Below are 24,087 nucleotides of genomic sequence, written 5' to 3'. Positions count from 1 at the left end.
TTTGACAGTAAATTTCATATATTAAAAAAATAAAAAAATAAAAAAAAAAGAAAGGAAAGAATGAAAGAATGAACACAACATTAAAAAAAAATATCTTGATTAATAGATTTTCTAATATTAAGACAGCCATCTTTGTATTCTGTGAATAAATCTAATCAAACTGAGGGTTTATGGGGGGTGGGAGGGAGGGGTGGGTGGGTGATGGGTATTGAGGGCACCTGTTGGGATGAGCACTGGGTGTTGTATGGAAACCAATTTGACAATAAATTTCATAAAAAAAAAAAAAAAAAAAAAAAAAAAACAACTATAGGTACACATAGATTAATTTATCTTTATCTTAGAGGTATACTTAAAATTCCCCACTGTATTTACATATTATAATTAGTTATTTCTATTTGCTTAATACTTTCAAGGGAAGGAACATATGTGTAAAAAGAAATTTATGCTGTGATCATCTTAATTAGTTGCAATACCTCTCTAATTCCTTAGGATAAAGATTTGTATGGTTTGCAAGCTTTGCAGACTGTGTTAAATCACTGTTTATAATATGAAAGCTTAAAGACAAATCAGATTCCTCTCCAAAAGTTTATTAAAGTAATTTATCTTAAAATTCCAATTAAAATAAAAATTTAATATCTTTAATATTTACAGTGGTACATATTTACTAATTTAATTATAATCACCGCTTTCTGACATTCTCATTAACAGCTATGCTGATTATACAAAGCACCATATTTTTTGTATGAGTTAGCAGTGAATTGTTATTTTAAGCATCTATAAACAGAAATCGTAATATGCTCCATCTCTCATTTTTCACATTGACATATAGATCAGAAACATCCATCACTTTCTAGGGTTCAGCATATTTAAGTAGGAAAACCTGCTTGTGAGAGCATCCTGGATATTAAATCTAAATAAGAAAGATATTGAAACGGAATATTCAGGAGCTAGTCTAATGAGGAAAATGGCTGGGTTTCATAATACAATAGACATTGGGAAAGAAGGTCAGAGATAAATCAGTAATTGCTTCAAACTTTATCTTTAATATACCAGTGATTTGGTGATAGAAAAATGAGTAAGCAGATAGGTGACAGCTTTTTATTTATCATGTGCATATGAGTGATACAATCAATTTAAGATATATTTTTTTTTCCTCTTTTCCAGACTCTAACAAAACTAAAAGTCTTCTTCATCACATTTATATATAGCTTCCATTATAAATATTTCCTAAGGGTAGGTCTTCTGCTCATAAAACAAATTCCTGAAAGGTACATTTAAAAGAATTTATTGAGTCAATAAATATTTACTGAGCACTTACTATGGGCCAGATGCTGCCTAAATACTGGGAGATGTAACTGTGAGCAGGACAGACTCAAATCCTGACCTCACAGACCACACAGGGTGGGAAGTGTCATGAATGGAGACCTCCAGGGAACAGCAGGAAGATATGAGAGACTCACCCCATCCAAAGGGCACAGCTCTGTCTAGTAACACTCAGGAGGACTAACTGGGTTATACTGACATGAAATCAATGTATTTCTAGGAATACCTAAATAAATTATGGTGCATTAATATGAAAGACAAATTTGATGTTAAAATCATATTGGTGAACATCTGTTGACAACATGGGGAAATATTTATAATACATCTGTAGCAAAAAGCAGGATGTGAAATATTTGACATCCCCAAATTTTCAGTTTGTGTGTGATTGTCTCTGATGGTACATTCAAAAAAATTTTTTAATGTTTATTTATTTTTGAGAGAGAGTGTGAGTGAGGATGGGCAGAGAGGGAGGGAGACACAGAATCTGAAGCAGGATCCTGGCTCTGAGCTGTCAGCACAGAGCCGAGCCCGACGCAGGGCCCAAACTCAAGCCATGAGATCATGACCTGAGCTGAAATTGGACGCTTAACCGACTGAGCCACCCAGGCGCCCCTCTGAATGTACATTTTTAAAAATATATAAATATATATTTCTAATTACTAACTACAAAAATAGAAAAGAAGACAACTACCAAGAAGTTACTTTGTTTTAGTATTTCTTCTACGACCTTTGGTTGGATACCCTAGAAGCAGAATAACTGTCAGTATATATAAATTACAATTGGAATAAATCAAAAAAGAATCCTAGTTAAAAAATGAGATTCAGTAAAGATTTTTATGTCAGTGAACTTTGACCAGAAACTCTGAAGGCAAAGACTTTTAAAAGGTGGACTTACTATGTTAGGAAAGAGTTGCAATGGAAAAAAACAGTAAGGTTATTTTACAGTCTGGTGGAAGGTCTAACAGCATTCAGTGTTTTACAAAAAGAAATTGCCATTGGCAGCTTCATTAATTAAGGGCTTTATTAGTGCAAGTGAGAACTTGATACTTCAGGGGACATCGCTCAGTGAAATTTCTCACCAGGGTAGGTAGGCCCTTGTTAGCAAACAAAAGCTGTGGCAATTCACACAATATGTGAAAGTTGAGTTTGTCACTGTTTAATGAGGAGAAGGCAGAATTATAATAAACTGAGAAGATCTCAACTCAAACAAAAGATATTAGTTTAGCCAAGCAAATACAGATACCATAAAAGCTGAATCTAGTGGTCAAAATAGCTTATGCCTTGTTAGAAAAGCTGGAGATTCATCACAATACATGGTATGATTACAAGTTACTGCTCATGTAGAAATTTCTTTTTTCCATAATGTTTAATGTATCATATCTGAAATCTTCCAGAGAATTGGTTATCTTAAAATATTTAAAAAATTTTAATGTAATTTTCTTCAAACAAAAGTAATTAGGTATTATTATTTATGTACATACGTGGTCATACATACACATATATATATAGTATATATATGTATACATATATACATTTTTTTGTGAAAAAAATCACAAAAAGCAAGGCAATTTTAAAGGGCAAGATTTTACAGACCTTGTTAAAGATGATTTAGTTATTTATGGATCTTCATTCTTCCAACTAAACTTTGCAATATGGATACTAAGTTCTTCAAAAATCTGACTAGAAATTTGAGGGATTCCACTAATTTATAAAGTTGGAAAGAAGTGACATTTTGTGTCCACACAAAAACTTGCATATGGACGATTATATAGCAGCTTTATTCTTAACTGCCCAAATTTGGAAACAACTAAGATGCCGTTCAATTAGTTAATGGATAAATAACCTGTGTTACATTCATACAATGGAATGTCATTCGATGCTAAAAAGAAATGAGCTATCAAGCCACAAAAACCTGGAGAAACCTTAAATACATATTACCTAGTGAAAGAAGCCAATCTGAAATGGCTACATACTGCATGATTCCTACCATTTGACATTCTGGAAAAGACAAAATTGTGAAGATAATATAAAAGATCATTGGTTGCCAGAGGTTTGGGAGTAAGAGGGATAGATAGAGTGCAGAGGATTTTTAGGGCAGTGAAACTATTCTGTATGATTCTCTCTAATGATGGATACATGTCAGTATACATTTGTCAAAACCCAGAAAAATCAAAACAAACAGGGAACCCCAATGTGAACAGCAGACTTTGATTGATAATAATGTGTCAGTTTGGGTTTCGTGGGTTGTATCAAATGCACCAGGCTGGTGTGGGATGCTGATGGTGCTGCGGACTGCGGGTGAGGGGGGAGAGAAGGAAGAAAGAAGTACCTGGGAACTTGGTGTACTTTCTACTAATTTGGCTGTGAACCTAAAACTGTTCTAGAAAAGAAAATCTATTAATTAAAAAGAAAAAGTAATGGGCTGACCTACAAAACTCTAAAGCCCATAAAGTATCTACAGAACATGGCGTGCACGTACACACTGGCTCATTCGCCTTATTGACTAAGCGACTGACTTACTGCACTGACAGCAATGTAAAATACATTTACACCAGTGACTGGAAGCAAATCAGCAGATAGTAAACACATGCCAAGCATTTCATTTTTAATACAATTAAAATATGATATATACAAAAAAACCAAATCACCACAAAAAGTATTTAATGTGTTAACAAACTATAAATAAAAACCCGAAATAAGCTGAGGAAGTGAAAGAGCAAGCCAGATTAAATTCAATTCATAAAGTGAATATCTTTTTTTTTTAATGTTTATTTATTTTTGAGAGAGGAACAGACAGGGAGCAAGCCAGGGAGAGAAGGAGAGGGAGCAAAGCAGGCTCCAGGCTCTGAGCTGTCAGCACAGAGCCCAACACAGGGCTTGAACTCACCAACTGAATCTCATGACCTGAGCCAAAGTCCAACACTCAACCAACCTAGCCACCCAGGTGCCTCTATTTCATAAAATCAATATCTATCATAGAGAAGAGATGACAGTGCTTTTGCATTTGAATGCTAATTTCTGTTGGGGTGTCCCGCTGATTTCTATTGATTGAGGGACATATCAGACAGAAATAGAAATTTTTGTTAGCAAAAAATAGATCCCCATTTACCTCAACTCAGGGCATTTTAAAAATAAAGATGAGGGGGCTTTTTCTTACATGAAAGGGGAAATTTTATTTTCTCTGTAAGACTGCTGACAGCCTTTATTTTTCATGTAGTTTCCCCTGATTCAGCCACATCAAACAATGCTTGCTTGGGAACTCAACTTTTCCAACTTTTCTTTTACTAGAAAAAGGAAAGTACATGCTGATTCTTAGTCATAGCTTTGAATTCACATTTGTATTCTTCCTGTATATGCCTTGGAATATAGAGGAAAGTTTTCTCTTTCTTTGGGGAGAAAGAAAAATCTGTTGACTATTTTCTAAGCCAGAATCATCAAACAGGCAGCAAAGCTCTATTAAAAGTAGAAGAGAACAAAAAAGAGACAAATAAAAAAGATAAAATCAATTAAAGAAATTCTAAATAAAAATGTGGAACATAAAAGTAGTCAATGTAATTTCAACAAGCATTTTAGTCAAGGCAGAAAGAGAAAGAAAGAAAGAAAGAAAGAAAGAAAGAAAGAAAGAAAGAAAGAAAGAAAGAAAGAAAGAGAAAGAAAGAAAGGAAGGAAAGAAGAAAAGGCATTGACTGGCCAATCTAGACAGAAAAATGTGCTCTGGCACTAAAGGATAAAAGAAGCAATTGTCATTGCTTTGGGAATTTATGGAACTTTTAAGATTTTGAACCAATACAAGTCAGTCTTTGAAATGTACAAGGACTTACTGAGGCCACAGAAGAGACTTGGTGCACTGAAGAAGATGCATAAGAACAAATTTATTCACTCAGCAAGTGACTTCTGAAGCATCTTCCATGTATCAGGCCCTTAGAGTTGATCCCTGAACAGAAGAGACCCCTGCACTCCCGCAGAAATAATCCCTGCCATGGTAGAAGTTATGTTCTGTTTGGAGGAAGGCAGAAAATGAACACTAAACACAATAAACAGTTTCAGGTTGGAAGTTGAAGCTATAGGAAAAAAATGGAGCAGGGTAAGGATAATTGAGGTATAGGTGTTGGGACGAGGGAAGAGAGGTTGCATTTACCTAAGTGTGTCCATGGCAGGCTTCCTTAGAAGGGGACACTTAGGCTTTGGGTTTCCTTACCCCAATTTTTTTATTATGGTAAAATACACATAAAATTTACTATCTTAATCATTTTTAAGTGTACAGGTCAGTGGTATTAAGCACATTCATATTGTTATGCAACCATCACCACTGTCCATCTCTAAAACTCTTTTCTTATTGCAACACTAAAATTCTGTACTCATTAGTAATTTCCATGACTCACCTTCCAGCACCTGGCAACCACCGTTCCACTCTCTTTCTTTCCTTCTTTTTCTTTTTTTGAAAATGTGGTATACATATGATAGAATATTATTCAATCTAAAAGGGAAGGAAATCCTGCCATCTGCAAACAACAACATGGATGAAACCAGAGGACACACCATACCAAGCAACACAAGCCAGACAGAGAACGATAAACACCATATAATCCCACATAGATGTGGAATCTAAAATTTTTTTAAAAGCCAAATTCATATTAAGAGAGAATAGAATGGTGCTTAGCATAGGCAGAGATGTGGGAGAAAAGAAAGATTAAAGAAAAAATTGTTGGGGTGCCTGGGTGGCTCAGTTGGTTGAGCATCTGACTCTTGATTTCAGCTCAGGTCATGATCTCATGAGTTCATGGGTTCAAGCTGTGAGTGGGGCTGTATGCTGACAGGTGTGGAACCTAGTTGGAATTCTCTCTCTCCCTCTCTCTCTGCCCCTCCCCTGCTTGTTCTCTCTCTCTCTCTCTCTCTCTCTCTCTCTCTCTCTCTCACCAAAAAAGTAAATAAATAAATAAATAAATAAATAAATAAAATAAACTTTTAAAAACCTGTAACTATTTGTGATGACAGAGGAAGAAGGGAACATCTGAACACAGACCTGAAGCAAGCAGGGAGGGAGTCCTTTTAATCAGCCCCTGCCAGGGTCTGATGTATACCGGGAGGGTCCCAGCTCAGGAAGTTTGCAGTTATTGGGAAGCCCATACATACAACCCTGAAAGCAAGAGATCAACCAAGGTCTACATACAAAAACAAAAATGATCAAATTTCAAAAAGAATAATATACAGTAACTCTCAGAGGATTTCTGAACACACTGAGGAAGAGAGGGGAGTTTAAATGGACCCTGAAATGTTTCTAAGGTTTTGTTCCCATGGGAATAAAGTCAATGATCATAAGCACTTACCAAAAGCTACATAGCAGTTATAAAGATGAGAGATCACATCATGCCAAATGTTTAAAAACAAAAATGTTAGATAATTCTCAAATCTCTGGCATTCTAAAATGATTCAGTCCTCTTGCTTGCAGCCTCCTTTAGATCCCAGCCTTGCCATCTATTCTATAAAGTGTAATCTCTTCTAGCTTCCTAATCAGACTTCCTGCTTCAACACTTGCCCCACTACAGTTTATGTTCTCAACAAAGCAGCCAGTGATCCTTTTAAGTCATGAAGTCAGATCATCACTCTACTTTAAATCCCCAATGACCTCCCATTTGACTTAGAGTCAAAGTTAAAGTTCTTGGTCTATGATAGGCTTTCATCTGAACACCTTCCCCAGCTCAAACACTCTGGTTTCAACTGTGACCACTCTTCTCACTCACTCCACTCAAGACACACTGGCCTACCTGATGACCTGATGGTCTTGCCTTAAACTCTTGCATGACCTGTTCCCTCTGCTTGGGATGCTCTTCACCCATATGAGCACCTGCTGTCTCTCTACTCTTTCAGATCACTTTCATCTGATTGTCCTGCAAAACACTACAACCTGCACCTTACCCCAACTCATCATTCCCAATCCCACTTATGCAGATCTACTTTATCTTTTTCCATATCACTATTATCTTCTAACACTCTATGTAATTTACTTTAATAACATAGTTATTGTATAGTGTTTTTCTTCCAGATCCAAAGGCTCAGGGAACACTGTTTTGTTCATTCTATTTCCGAGTGCATGAAGAAATTCTTAGAATATGTAAAATATTTGCTATTTATTGAATTAATTAATTAATTAATCAACATATTAGCTTGGAGCCATCTCATCCATTTTCAAAGCTTTAGCTACTATGTATAATCCCCAATTATTCCTAACTTTGTATCTCCAAACCAGAACTCTCCCCAGACTCAGATATATTCATCTGTTTAACTAGAGATCTGCCTTAGTTGTTCCAAAGAACTTCAGATTGATTCAAATGTTTCAGAAAGGAACCTCTTAACATCACTCATCATCATGGAAATGCAAATTAAAACTACAATGAGACATCATCTCACATCGGTTTGAATGGCTATTGCCAAAAAGACAAGAAATAACAACTATTGACAAGGATGTGGGCAAAAGGGAACCCTCATGTACTGTTGTGGGAATGTACATTGGTGCAGCCAGTATGGAAAACAGTATGGAGCTTCCTCAAAAAATTAAAAATAGAACTACCATATGATCCAGCAATTCCACTTCTGGGTGTTTATCTGAAGAAAATAAAAGCATTAATTTGAAAAGATATATGCACCTCCATGTTCATTGCAGCATTATTTACAAAGGCCAAGACATGGAAACAACCTAAGTGCCCATAAAGGGATGAATGGATAAAGATGATGTGGCAATATCCAAGGACAGTCTCTTCAACAAATAGTGTTGGGAAAACTGAATGGTTACATGCAGAATAGAATGAAACTGGACCACTTTCTTACACATACACAAAAATAAATTCAAAATGGATTAAAGCTCTAAATGTGAGACAGGAAACCATCAAAATCCTAGAGAAGACCACAGGCAGCAACCTCTTTGACCTTGGCCATACCAACATCTTACTAGACACATCTCTGGATGCAAGGGAAACAAGGCAAACATGAATTATTGGAACTTCATCAAGATAAAAAGCTCTGCACAGCAAGGTAAACAATTAACAAAACTAAAAGGCAGTCTATGGAATGGGAGAAGATATTTGCAAACAACATATCTGAAAAATGGTTGGTATCCAAAATATATAAAGAACCTATCAAACTCAACACCCAAAAACAAATAACCCAGATAAGAAGTGAGCAGAAGACATTAACAGACACTTTTCCAAAGGAAACATCCAGACATCTAACAGACACATAAAAAGATGCTCAACATCACTCATCATCAGGGAAATACAAATCCAAACCACGATGAGATACCACCTCATACCTGTCAGAATGGCTAAAATTAACAACACAAGAAACAACAGATGTTGGCAAGGATGTGCAGAAAGGGGAACCCTCTTGCACTGTTGGTGGGAATGCACACTGGTGCAGTTACTCTGGAGAACAGTATGGAGGTTCCTCAAGAAACTAAAAATAGAACTATCCTAGGATCCAACAATTACACTATTAAGTATTTAACCAATGGATACAAAGATATAGATTTGAAGGGGTATATGCACACCAATGTTTATAGCAACATTATCAGCAATAGCCAAACTACCGAGAGATCCCAAATGTCATCGATCTGATTAATGGATAAAGAAGATATGGTATATATATGCAGTGGAATATTACTCAGCCATCAGAAAGAATGAAAAAATGCTATTTGCCATGATGTGGATGGAGCTAGAATGTATTATGCTAAACGAAATAAGTCAGTCAGAGAAAGACAAATACCATATTTCACTCATATGTAGAATTTAAGAAACAAAACTGATGAACCATATATGGGAAGGGGTGGGGAAGAGAAGGAGGGAAACAAAAAACACAAGTGACTCTTAATGATAAAGAACAAACTATGGGTTGATGGAGGGAGGTGGGTGGGAGATGGGCTAGATGGGTGATGGGGATTAAGGAGGGCATTTGTTGTGATGAGCACTGGGTGTTGTATGTAAGTGATGAATTCTACTCCTGATATCAATATTGCATTGTATGTTAACTAACTAAAATTTAAACAATACAAAAAAGGTGATGTGGTATATATATACAATGGCATATGATTCAACAAAAGAAAAGACACTGAAATCTTGCCATTTGCAACAACATATGTGGACCTGAGGGCATTAAACTAAGTGAAATAAGTCAGACAGAGAAAAACAAATACTGGAAGATCTCACTTATATGTAGAATCTAAAAACAAACCAACCAGCCCAAACTTATAAATACAGAGAACAGACTGAAGATTGCCAGACATGGGGGTGGGAGATTGGTGAAATGGGTTAAGGGAGTCAAAAGGCCCAAACTCCCAGTTAGATATATCATCAGATTATATCATAATGGACAGCATGGTGACTACAGCTAATCACATTATATTGCATATTTGAAAGTTGCTAAGTTGCTAAGAGAGTAGATCTTAAACGTCCCCATTACAAGAAAAAGAAATTTGTACCTACATATGGTAATGCATGTTAACTCGACTGATTGTGACCATTTCACATATATACAAAAATCAAATCATTATGCTGTACACCTGAAATTAATATAATCTTATATGTCAATTATACCTCAATAAAAAATAATGATAAATAATAAAAAAGAGAAAAAAGAAAGGAACCTTATCCTTAAACTTGTCACATGTGTTATGTATTAATCAGCTCAGGCTGCCATAACAAGATCCCACACTCTGGGAGGCTTAAACAACAGACATTTATTTTCTCACAGTTCTAGAAGCTGGACGTCCAACATCAAGGTGCAACAGAGTTGGTTTCTAACAAGACTTCCCTTTCTAGCTTGCAAACAGCCAGGTTCCATTGTGTCCTTTCATGGCCTTTCCTCTGTTCATACAATTTTCCCTTAAGGACACCAGCACTATTGGATTAGGGCCCCACCCTTATGACCTCATTTAACCTTAATTAACTTCTTGAAGGCCTCATCTCCAAAAAAAGTCGTGTTGGAGGTTAGGGCTTCGAAGTATAAACTTGGGGGTGGGGCGACAAAATTCAGTCCATAACACTCTGTGTTCCCTACTGTCATGAATGAAAAGATTAAGAGTATGACGAGCCAAGCCAGAAACCTGACTCTTACCCTGGACTCTTTTTTTCTGCCTAGTTAATCTAATGAGATACCAAATCCAGTCAATTCTACCTACTAAATACTTCCTCTTTCTACCCCTTCCTTTTTTTCCTCTGGTCCTACTCCAGTCAGCCTTCATGTTTGGCACCTTCCTCCACCCTGCACACTATGGACAGATGATCTTCCTGAAATGCAGCTGTGATCCTAGGACTCTCTGAGCAAAAATCACATGTTAACATGCCACTTCCTAAGGATGAGTTCAATCTCAGTATCACTACAAAGTCTTTCTTGTCATCTTCTCCACCTTCTTCTTTCCCTCCTAGCACCCTCTCTCTCTTCTCACTTTGTACTTCAAGCAAACCAAACTGTTTGCAGTTTCGCAAACATCCAATGCTTGGCTGTCTGAACCCAGCACTGTTCATTCTACTTTATCAGTGTTGGATGCCCTTGTCACTCTACAAAAGTCCCAGTAGGCCTCTCATTACCAGCCCATCCTATATGGAGCATCCCTATTTTTCCCAAGAAGGGTCAAGTGTTTGTTCTTTGTACAAGTCACCTTGTACTTGCTCTCTTCGAGACATTAACTATTGTATTATAATTGCTTGTTTGCATTTCTACTCCCACTGACTCTAGCCATAAATGCCTTGAGGCCTGAACTCATGTGTTATTGATCTTTGTATTGCCAGAGCCTAGCACAAAGCTGTCAGCCTCAATACAAGTTTATTCATGACTTAATAAATAAATGACTAAATTGATGAATTAAGTTCATGGAGTTCACTCTGGGAATGTTCTCTGCTGACAATTATTCTTCTAGAAAATCTATAAGTCCTTTATTCTGCTTTATTAAAAACAAAAAGTAAGTAACATTATAATTTCCACTGTTTTTCAATTTTCCTATTTTTTACTCCTTCTTCATGTAATAACCTCACAAGGCTGTTGAAGAACTACCTAAAAAAATCCAGTGAATCCAAGATTCACTCCAGTGAATTTTTTTTTTTCTGAGAGAGAAAGAGAGAGAGAGAGAGAGAGAGAAGGGCACAGAGAGAAAGAGAGAGAGGGAGAGAGAATCTCAAGCAGGCTCCTTGCTCAGCACAGAGCCCAACACAGGACTCAATCCAAAGACCCTGGGCTCATGACCTGAGCTGAAATCAAGAGTTGCATGTTCAACTGACTGAGTCACCCAGGCGCCCCAACTCAGTGAATTTTCAAATGATCACACCTAGCAGTGAAAGGCAAGTAATCAGTGATGATATGAAAGACACTCCTGAAAAATTATAAATTTCAAGATTGAAAAATTGAATGCATTTCTGCATATGCATTGGCTTAATATTTTAAATCAATTTTACAAAGTCCTAAGCATATATAGCATTAAACATGCATCACTGATTTTGAACTTGATACATGTTAAAGAGCTTATTAAAAATGTGAGTTTCAAAGTGCTTATGTGTTCAATCAAAAATTGTATGCATCACTGAACATTTACTTACTCAAAGTTTTAAAGTTCTAAGAAAGATTAAAAATAGCTAACTTGAAAGTAAGAACTCTAAAAAAAATTACATAAAGATTAAAGAAACATTTGAGGTGAGATCAAATAGGTTACCAGACTACAAGGAAAACTAAAACAATAAAGAGAGAAAATAGAGAAAACGGATTACAAATGAGAAGACGAGACCACTGTGTGTAGTAAAAATAGAATAAAAACATCAGATTAAAATAAATAAGATAATCAATAATATCATGGAAACATGTAACATAGGAAATGTGTTAGAACATGGAGTCCTGTAATGAATTGTTACACATTCTCATTGCCACAATCAAGCCATTTCAAATGTATTTTTCATACTAGAAGAAAACCAGTCTTACATATTAAATTTTTTGATGTATTAAGTCACAAGGACAGACATTGACCAATACCTTTTGCACTCATCAGGGTAGACTTATAAAAACAGCTGCCACCAAATCTCTGTGGCTTAAGAAATAAGAGTTTATTTCTTTCTCACAGATTACAGCCCAAAGTAAGTCACAAACACATTGGCATGTTTGCATGATAGGCAATAGATATGTGTTAAAAGATTGAATGAAAAAATAGAAAGAAATGAGACAGAAGTAAAGAAGTAATAGAGGCGCCTGGGTGGCTCAGTCAGTTACGCATCAGACTCTTGATTTCAGCTCAGGTCATGATCTCACGGTTTGTGAGTTCGAGTCCTACATCAGCTCCACGCTGGCAGCACGGGGACTGCTTGGGATTCTCTCCCTCTCTCTCTGCCCCTCTCCTCCTTGTTCATGCATGCATGCGCTCTCTCTCTCTCTTTCTCAAAATAAATAAACTTAATAAAAGAGAATGGAAAGAAGGTAGGTCCAGTTTGACCTTGCTCAAACTATGGCAACTATCACAGCCTCAGTTATCCCATCTGTAGCATGGGACAATAATAGTGTTCCATCTCACCTGGTAGCTACAATGATCAAAGTGTAATAATATAGGTACTGTGTATAACATTATAACTACTATTGTATGTAATAATTGATTCCTATAATCAGAACAGCCTAGAGGCACAACTAAAATTTTTCCTTAGCTACCTACCTTCTTACCTCCTCCTTATTCCTATTTTTCTTTCATTTGCCTCCCTCACTAATGTCACACATGCAGAGTTCCACCAAATCTACTCTCGTTTGGCTTCCAATCAGGAAGAAACTTGTTATCACCTGATACTTCTTTCCTCACCAGGTCAAGGAAAATTCAACCAAACAGAATGGAGACAGCATTTGAACTTGACCTTAAAAGAAAATTATAGGGGTGCCTGGGTGGCTCAGTCAGTGAGCGTCCAACTTTGACTCATTTCATGATCTCACAGTTTGTGAGTTTGAGCCCTGCATTGGGCTCTGTCCTGACAGCTCAGAGCCTGGAGCCTGCTTTGGATTCTGTGTCTCCCTTTCTTTCTGGCCCTTCCCTGCCCATGCTCTTTCCCTTTCTGTCTCAAAAATAAACATTAATTTTTTTTTAAAAGGTATAGATAGGGGTCCCTGGGTGGGCCAGTGAGTTAAGCATCCAAATTTGGCTCAGATCATGATCTCGCTGTTCACGAGTTCAAGCCCTGCATGGGGTTCTGTGCTGTCAACTCACAGCCTGGAGCTTGCTTCTGATTCTGCGTCTCCCTCTCTCTCTGCCCCTCCCCCATAGCACTCTGTGTGTGTGTCTCTCTCTCAAAAATAAATAAACATTAAAAAAGTTTTTTTAAGAAAAAATACGGAAAGGTGTGGACACTAGCAGAACGGACTGAGTCATCAACTGCTGAGAGAATGGACAATTTCAGATGCCTTAGTCCATTCAGGCTGCTTGCAATACAATATAGTACAAACTGAGGGCTTAACCACAAACATCTATTTCTCATAGTCTGGAGGCTGGGAAGTCCCAGATCAAGGGACCAGCAGATTCAATGTCTGGTGAAGACCTTTCCCTGTTCGTAGATGATCATCTTCTCACTGTGTCTTCACACAGTATAAGAAGCAAGGAGCTCTCTGGGGTCAGGGCAGCAATCCTATTCATAAGGGCTCTGCTCATGTAACCTAATCACCTCCCAAAGGCCCCATCTCCAACTACCTTCATATTGATGCTTAGGATTTACCATATGAATTTGGGGAGTGGGGCACAAACTTCAGTCAGTGGCAACAAAAAGAAGAGAATATAGTGAGTCAGGGATATCAGGTGAGAAAAAGATTGAGGACAAATCACTGTTAACAAAGTATCACCATTAATATGAAATTGATGTATTCAATAACATTAGCATTTATTATTCTGTAGATGTTAGTATCTTACCAATAGTAAGATGGCAGTAGTGTGTATGGCAGGATTGGCACATGTTGCCAAATTAGATTGAGTTTGGGATTAAGTACGAGAATGGGATCTAAATTCTAGCCCTGCTACTACTAACTTACTTGTGTAATTTTCAGTAAGTTACTTAACACACTTAGTCTTCACAGTCCACATATGTACAATGAGTAGTAAGACTTTGTCATTCTTTTAGCTCTGCAATTTTTCGAAAAAGGGTATCTATCATGATCATAGGGCAAAACTACTGTTTAGAAAATTTGCATCAAATGAGGAATCTTTTAGAATGACAAGGAAGAGGGGCACCTGGGTGGCTCAGGGTGGCTCAGTTGGTTAAGTGTCAGACTCTTGGTTTTATCTCAGGTCATGATCTCATGGTTTGTGAGTTTTATGGTTTGTGAGTTCGAGTCCCACATCAGACTCTGTGCTGACAGTATGTAGCCTGCTGGGGATTCCCTCTCCCCCGCTCTCTCTCTGCCCCTCCCTGGCTTGCTCTCTCTGTCTCTCTCTCTCGAAAATAAACTAAAAAAAAAAAAAAAGAATAACGAGAAAGAAGCCCCTTTATCAATTTTATCTGACATCCAAAAACTGAATTTATCTGTCATAATAGGAAAAGGCTTGTCTTAGCTCAGGCTGCCATAACACATTACTGTAGACTAGGTGGCTTATACAACTAACATTTATTTCTGACAATTCTGAAGGCTAGGAAGTCCAAGACCAAGGTACTGGTAGACGGCTATTTGCGTACCACCGTATTGGGAAAAGATAGAGTGCTCTAGTCTCCCCCTACAGTCCCATGATGGGATCCTCACCCTCATGATCTCATCTAAACCTGATCATTCCCCAAAGCCCCCACCTCCAAACATCATCACACTGGGGGGTGGGACTTCTGCATACGAAATTTGGCGGTAAACATTCAGTCCACAACATGTGTAAGTCCTCCTCAAAGGGACTTACACACTCTCCTCTGCACAGCTCCTTCGGAGTCTTCCTCAGCCCTTCTGGTACAGTGCATATCCATTATCGAATGATGGGGGAGGGTATAAAGAGCAGGTCAGTTCAGTGTAACACAGGACACTGGAGAGCAATTCTTGCTCTAGAGCTCCCAGACAGGTTGGCCAAGGCTTGGCCAGGCCTACATCACAGTTCAACTTCATGCTCTACCCAGTTTAGCTTTTTCCTCCTTCCTTTCACAGGTGTTGTTCCATAATAAGCATTTTGCATCTCAGATTCCACCTTAGTGTCTAATCCCATTAAGCCAGTGCAAGGGTGGAATGAGAGACAAGTGCAATTATTAAAGACAAGAGCCATACTCCACGGCATAGGACAAAGTAATTTGGACATTTGAGCTCCCCAATAGAAATGCCAAACCCCTACTTCTTTTCCTGGTCTGAAAGATGATCTCTTTATTATCCATGGGTTACAAATATTTTGCCAATTTACAAGTCTCGCTGAAGGCTGTTGATGTCACCTCTAGGATTAACTATACTCAGAGTTTTAGATACCAATCCAATTCAATAAATACGGCAATTTTATTATTCTATTTGTAACTCTTATTTAACACATTTGTCGCTATATTATTGCTACTCTGCCTTCTGTTGGACTTTGTTAGCAAATCCACCCTGCTGTCCAACTGTAGATGAGTTAATCATTCTGTCATTGTTTCATCAGGTTAAGGATTTCATTCACCATCCCCATAGTAGATGATATTACTCCCTCTGGTGGAAGTACTCAAAATTATTCTGACACTGTCTCCTAAAGAATGGATTTTCTCTGGGGAGCTCACAATAGAGCTTGAGAAGTAAAAATATGAGTCCCGACAACTGTCTTCATTTCTGAATCTTGACATTCAGTTGGCTGTGCATTTGCCTAAATTTCCATTTTGTTTCCTGCTTTCTCATCTTTATTACAAACAAAGTGAGCCATCCTCAAGCCTTCAAAGTATTGGTCTACTAAGACATGGACCTCATCACCCAATCTCCTTTTCAGATAGGAAAAAAAAGAGAAAAAAAAAAACAAACAAACTAAAAACAGCAAAGTATTTTAAAAGTGAGTTGTATAGATAACTATTTCTACTTTAGTTCTTCAAATAAATCCCGTTTTCTGGGAATATGCCAACAGTCAAATATTTGAATTGCTATTGCTTCTTCTCCTCTCTACTGGATAATTCCATTAAAATAGGAAATAAAGATAAATAATTTATGTGCCTGCTTTGTGTGAGTAAGTGGCTGAGTGCATATTTTTTTTTCATGTGTGGGTGAAATAGCAGAGAAGGTCACACTGATAATTCAATTTTTAAGAAACTCCGTTAATTTCCTCCATCTACTCTGCCTTCTTAGTATGAAGAGAAGAATATCAAATGACCATCCCTTGAATTACAGAGAAAGAGTATACAAAAATGACCAAATCAGACTGCAGACAAAGGAGACACACAAAACAGGTTTCGATCTTGACTCTGGTCCTTAACTTCTCTGAGCCTTGACCTCCTCATATGCAAACTGGGAACAGTTATACTATCAAAAGTTCTAGTGGGGATTAAATAAGATAATATATGCAGAGTTTGAACACAGTACTGGTACATATTAAATGCTGAGAAATTCACTATTTTATTTTTAGCCAACTAAAGAGGGAGGAACACATTTATTTTACATAAGTTAAAAAATTCTATCTCTGTTGGTCTAGGAAAAATTTACCCTAATTACTCATCTCTTAAGATGTCCTAAGTAGGTTATTTTTCCAAAGAGATGCCTCAGTCTGCTCCAGTTCTTTTTTATTTCTGAAACCAGCTATTGTTGTCAAGTCCTTGGGGGACATACCTATTCTCACTTCCAAGCCCTGCCTCAAGCATGACCTCTCAGCTTCCCCTGGCCTTCTCCTTGATCTTCTCTTGCAAATATGCACTTGTTTCCAACCACACCACACACGTTGGTGATCCATCTCCCTCTGGCCCTGAATTGTTTAAGAGGGAATATTGTGCCCACCTATTCATGAATGAATAGATGTCATTTCCTATTAAGTGAAAATGTTTCCCTAAGCCTCTCCCTTGTCAATGAAGTGACAAAAATCCCTGAAGGATTAGAAGAGAACTCGACCTCTTCTGAGTCACTGAAACTCCTCTTTCTATAAAAAGATGGAGTAATCTCATCTAAAAAAAATCAAAATGATGATTTAGCCAACTTGACCAGGTATAGTCCAATCAGCATCTAAGGGCACCACCTTGGGAAAGGCAATCCCATCCCTTGAAGTTCTGAAACTTTGGCTCACCAGATTATTATAGCTTGATTTACTCATGGAAAAAAAGCATAGATACAGCATACCAATTTTATCACAAGTTTATCTATGTCATGGTTAACTACACTCATCACATATCATAACATATTTCTATAATATATCAGTTTGGAAAGTAAAACTTTTTAAATAAATTATTAAAAATAAAGTTAAAATAACTATTTAAAGTAACAATATTAAAAATTAAATTTTAAATATTAAATTTACAATATTACAAAATAATATTACAATATTAAAAAATAAAATCTTTACAGGTTTCTGAATACTTAGAATACATCTGTATTTAAACATCATAGACCTTTAGATTATCATTATTGCTAATGATATAAATTCTGCTTTTTATAAAACAAAATATGAATTTTGTTGCTAACATACACTGAGATATTAAAAAGAGGCTTAGGTAATAATTCCTAGAGCTCTAACAATAAAAGGGGGGAGGAAAATTTTTAAGGGAAGAAAAAGTAACAAACAAAATTGTTCATGATCTTCCTCGTACTGAAATAAAATATACTTTCTTGGTCCCTATTCCTTAGCCCAATTTATACAGTAAATAAAATATTCTTCCTGAAATGAATTTACTAAATCTGAAGTTTTCTCTTGTTTATTTGCTTTTAAAACGTACACAGCAGAATTAATGTATGGAGAGGGGTGGGAACCCCTTCATTAGTACACTCTAGTGAGACAAAAGCTGTTTTGTGATATTTCAGTTGAATTTGTATGTTCTACTATCATATTTCACTACAAATGTAATAAGATAAACCCAATACTCTTACTATTTTTTTTTAAGTTTATTTATTTATTTTGAAACGGTGGTAGGGGCAGAGGGAGGGAGAGACAGAATCCCAAGCAGGCTCTGTGCTGTAAGTGCAGAGCCTGAAGCAGGGCTCGAACCCACAGACTGTGAGATCATGAACTGAGCAGAGATCAAGAGTCAGAGGCTTAACAGATGAGCCCCCCAGGAGTCCCCGATGCTAGTCTTATCAGAAAATAAAGAAAAACAGAGTTAGTATGTAATCTAAGCCACTCACATTTTTAAAAAGCAATTTTAAATATAGATATCAATAGAACTTCCTTAAAAAAAATTAGTTGCAATGTTGCTCAACACCGAAAGATGCCCTTTTATCTTGCAGTAGTGAAATGGTCATCTTATATTTTATCCGGCTTTGTTGAATAATGATACACAAATATTCATCAAATTTCAATTTTTAAATGACCAAAACTGGCATGATTTGTTTTTTGAAGGAAAGGCAATTTGGGTTTTGGAAGATAACATTAATATAAATTTAGATTTCTCTCTTAGTGGTAAACAGTTCCCAAAGGAATCAGATTTCCTAAGTAAATGTCAAGTGTGCTCTCTAAAGCACTATTAATCAAATTATGTAATTAAATATGTGCTGCACTCTGACATATTGGATTTTGGACCATTTTACAAAGCGAAGCTTTACTCCTGTAGAATATAAATGAGTTAATCAGTGTGAATGCAAAGTAACAAGACTGTCTTAACGGGGCTTAATGTAAGTGCTCTCATTGTTTTCGAAGGTCTGCCGTAAACATCACTGTTCATGCTTATATATGGGCCCAGTGCCAGTCAACCGGGAATAGGGGAGGATCTCAGAGAGGCTTCTATCGGCAAGTAGGCTAGGATGTTAACCATAGCAGATGGTCTAGGCCGGTTGGGCTGCTATAACAAAATAGCACACACTAGGTGGCTTAAACAACAAACATTTATTTCTCACAGTTCTGGAAGCTGGAAGTCTGAGATCAGGGTGCCAGCACGGTCAAGTTGTTGGTGAGCACTCCCTTCCTGGTTTACAGGTCTTATTGCTGTATTCTCATGTGGCATAGTGAGAGCTAGCCAGCTTTCTAGACTTTTCTTGTAAGAGCTCTAATGTCTTCAGAGGGGCTCCCCCCTCATGACTTAATCTCCAGATACCAACACATATGAATTTTCAGGGGTCAGGGAGGGGAGGGAGACACACAAACATGCAGTCCAGGAATAGCAGGTGTTGTAAATTCTATAATCTAAAATACTTTAGCACAATGTGATATTCTTCACATATTAGTTCAAGTGACCTTCTAGGAATAATTTATTGCCCTACGAAGGAAGTCACAAACTCCAGATCTGATCAGCTAGCATTTAATCAGAGATATCTATGCTCCCGGAGCTGTTACTACAAGACTTTCGGCTATCATTATCTCTAGCTGATACCATAGGTTTGGTTAATTCACATAATAAATGCTAGGAAAAATTTTGGTGAAAATTTTTGGGCTGTTAATCAGATAACCAATATTCCAAATAGTGTTCTCAGTGATGAAATCAAAGTTTATGAATTGGCTAAAGGAATTTATGCATATTTTAGCCCTCAAATAAATAAAATAAATGTGAGAATCTAGTGAGCCGTTCATTTTTTGGAAAGGTTCCCAAAGACTGGTTCTATAACAGAACTGGGTCCAGCCACTTAGTTAAGAGTCTGGTTGCCTGATGCAGATTGTAAATCTAACTGACTTTTGCCTTTAGAATATTTTCACATTTGTCTTGAGTAAGTATTGCATGCTAGGTCTCCTCAAAATACACAAAAGAACAGAGAGCTCGGAATTCATTAAGTGTACAGAACAGAGTACATGAATTGCTTCATATCCGCTTGTTAATAAATATTTGTTTAGTGGATGTCTATATGAATGACAGCATTTGGTCTGAAGTTTGCTTCCTTTATAACTTGATACGGAGGTTGGAAGGTGTAGGATGTAGTTAACTCTGACCACCTTTAAATACTGGTAGCTACTATTATTTAACAAAGAGGATCTCATGGTTGTACCTGACCAAATTGCTTAGGCCAAGTCATTGAAACAGACTTGCATGGGGATAGGACCTCTAATTTCTGGGTTACAAAGAGATCCTAATCCAAACTATCCGATGCTTTCTTTTCTCAGAAAGTCTGATTATATGTTTGGACTATAACCAAAATATCCCCTAGCTTCTGCTGGACTTTCCCAGAAGCTAAAAAAAAAAAAAAAAAAAAAAAAAAAAAAAAAAAAATCATGAAGTTTTAAAACTCATTGTGGATGCAGTTTGCCCCCTAAGGCAATACAGAATGAGAAAAACACAGTGAGGGCATGTGAAAGTTTTACAGGAGAGAATCATCACTTTCCCTTTCTATAATCCTTTGTTCAATGTTCCATAGGGTTTTGTCATCTTCTTTCTTGTTTACTTAGAGTTTGTAAACTCTTTCTGTTAACATTTCTCCATATTTTATATTTCTTCATTTAAAAAAGAAGGAAAGGAAGAAAAGGGAAGGGAATGTAACAAAAGGTCTCAGTTACCCAAGTTGAGCAGTAAAGCCTTACTTAGATGTAAAGAGCAAGGTGATTATGAGAAAATCCTGCATTTTCCAGTATTTTCCCTCAAAATATCGTTTTGCCCTCTTGAGTACTTCCCCTTCTTGCAGATCCCTTTTAGAAGGTTCAGGGAAAGAGGTGAATTATACTGTCATTTGCTCCCTTCAACCCTGTTCTTAAATGGATAGAATTTGGTAAAGCAAAAAACTCAAAGCAGCTTTGGAAAGGAATAGAGGTCTCCACAGCTACACTATAGTCCCATCCAGGGTAAAAGGAAGGAGTGATCTCTGTCTTGCTAAGAGAGGACAAGAGGTGGTGCTGAACCCTTCTAGTCCATCCTTTCTATTTTTTCTCAGTGGGGGTTGGGGTGGGTGAAGAGCAGAATGTATCACAGTGCAAGTATTTTATTCATTCCTGTCACCCTCTTCTCCTACTCAAGAGATGATCACTTATCTGCTGATGACTGCCACATTTAATTCTTCTGCTCCAAACTAGCTGAAGTACAAATCATTATACCCAGTTAACCCCTATACATGTCATTCTTAATTTAGAGTCCTTCAATAATTTTTCAAGGATTCACATAGCCTTAAGAATATAGCTTTAACTCCTTAATTCAGCGTTCAAGGCCCTCCACAACGTGGACCCTGATTGCCACTCTAGTCCTGGCCTCTACTCCACTCCTTGTTTTGCCTCTTCCCCCACCAAAACATAGTGCCCTTTGACCCACCTTTGCAGAACCATTTACAGGTACCTAAAAAATCACACTGATGTACATCTACATCTTTACCATTATGCATGGGCTTGTCTCCTCTGCTTGCAATGCCTTCACTTTTTTTTTCCCTTATAGCCCGTTGTTCTATATTTATAATATGTATGTGACTCCAGGTAATGGAATTTTGATTCTCAGGTCTTTATTGGACATTTGTAGTAACTCTGAATCTGTATTTGTGGATAATATGTGATAACTACAGGTAAACTTTAATTGTTAATCCTTACTTTACCATGTGATAAAAATGGGGGAAAGGCAAAGAAAGTGTATGAGCCATCAAGCACAATTTATCTTCCTACCATCTTACCCACAAACATGAGAAGAGTAAGTGCCTTGTTACCATCCCAGACACCCCCTTCAATATAGCACTATCACCACCTTCCATCCCGCAGATTATGGAATAAAATCTCAAACCTATTTCCCCAGCAGCCTCGCTCCATCACAGAATGTGAGACCTAGAATGACCTTAGACACCATCTAGTCTAACTCCTTAAATTCAATTGTGATTTATGTCCCTTCATATTCTTTTAGGGGAATGCAAATCTCAGTAAATGTAAATCTCGCAGTAAATATTACGGTACTCAAAACCTGGGCAATTCCTAATAAAACATTCCTGGAAGTCAGATTTTCTTGGGCAAAGGGAAACAACTGTCATTTTCTGAATGATCCTATTTAATAACAAAAGCTTTAACCTTACATGATAAGATATCTTAGAGTTCATTGCTCTCTCCCCGAAGAACCATTTAAACAGACCTGAGAAAGGGAAGCCAGAATCAAGCTCAAGGTAGAGAAGCTCTCCTTGATACCCAGGAGAGTCTTGTTATAAAGCCTTTTTTAAATGAGTTGATTATAAATAAAAGTGGGCACTTTCTTAAGCACACCGACACACGGAAGGACTCACAAATTCCTGGAGTGTTGCTGAGCTCTTGCAAATATTCCAGGTTATCAGAAATCCTCTCTATTCCAGCATCAGGAACATACTTCCAGACCGTGTTCTTGTTCTGGCGAGTCTGCCTGTCAGGTCCAAACAACAATGTATTTCCAAATCACTCTGTGAGGATGGATTGATGGAGGAGGAAGGTAGAGAGAAAAAAAATTGGAGCAAGCACTCAGACAGGGAAGGAATTTACCTCAAGGCTTTTCAGGTTATGGCCAAAGCAGCTGAAAATCACATCTCAAACTTTCTTAACCATGTTTTATTTCTCTCTTTTGAAATGAAGTTTCCCCATTGTTTACTTTGGATTGTACAATGCGTTTGGTAAATACTTTTCATGGAAGGTGCAAAGAAATAGTGAACATGTGGGTTTGTGTGTGTGTGTGTGTATACACTTATAGGCTAGCACTTACAAAAGTCACTACCTCTGAGCATAAATTATAAACTATCATATATTCAGAGATTTCCAGTAGTAGGCCTCTGAGAAAGAAGATGGTGACCTATATAAATAAAGCCCTTACTCGTGCCTGACCTCATTTAGCCTTACCCATGAGGGTATTACAGAGCCTGCCTGCTCATGGATGTCAGGAAAGAAGAGGGATTGCTTGAGGGATGGGCTTCCCAACAGTTCTGCTTGCTTCCGTCTCCCTCCCCAAACACCCATATATGCGATCACATCCATAACACACAAACGCAAGCTTGTTTGTGCCAGATTCCATTAAGGTTCTGAAACTTGCTCTCAAAGCATCTTCCCCATTGACATTAGAAACTGTGTCTACTTTGTTCACCATTTTACCCCAGGTGCCTCCCCCAATACCCTCTGCCATTGATTTATTGAATAAATAAATGAATAAGGGAATACATAGATTGCTATGTTGGAATTCTAATCCTTTGTATTTTATTTCTCCTTTTCTATGTTGGGTTATTCATGAAGGACTTATCAGTCTTTGGGGAGTTATTGGTATTTTTAAGCTGCATTGTTTTTATAAAAGTAACATGCATTCATTGTAAAAAAGAAAAAAAAAAAAACCAAATTCAAACAAAATAAAACATCCAGAGAAGACAGTTTAAAATAACTTGGATTCCCTCAAACCAGATCTATTGGTGAGCATATTCCCAGACATCTTTCTATGGAAATAGGTAAATATGTAATATGTTTTATATACATGCCATAGGCATCTCTCTCTCTCTCTCTCTCTCTCTCTCTCTACCAGTGACCATTTTTCTAGATCTCTTTATAGAAAATATGTAAACGTAAAACATGCATTGTATAAATATACATAAGTTTATCTAGACATCTCTTTATGGAAATGTACAAATGTATCAATATAAAAAATGCTATTTTATATCAGTGAGATTCTTCCACTTTAGATATTGTGTATTTTTTTTTTCTCAACAGTACGTACTGGCTTTATTTCCATGTTAATAAACATGAATGTCATCTTTTAGAACACTTCTGTATTAGTTCAGGCTGCTATAACAAAGTAGCATAGACTGGGTGGGTTACAGATGACAGAA

The sequence above is a fragment of the Panthera pardus genome, unplaced genomic scaffold (assembly GCF_024362965.1).
Source record: "Panthera pardus isolate Hobbes unplaced genomic scaffold, ASM2436296v1 HiC_scaffold_6, whole genome shotgun sequence".
In the NCBI taxonomy this organism is placed as follows: domain Eukaryota; kingdom Metazoa; phylum Chordata; class Mammalia; order Carnivora; family Felidae; genus Panthera; species Panthera pardus.
Note: the sequence above shows the minus strand (reverse complement) of the source record.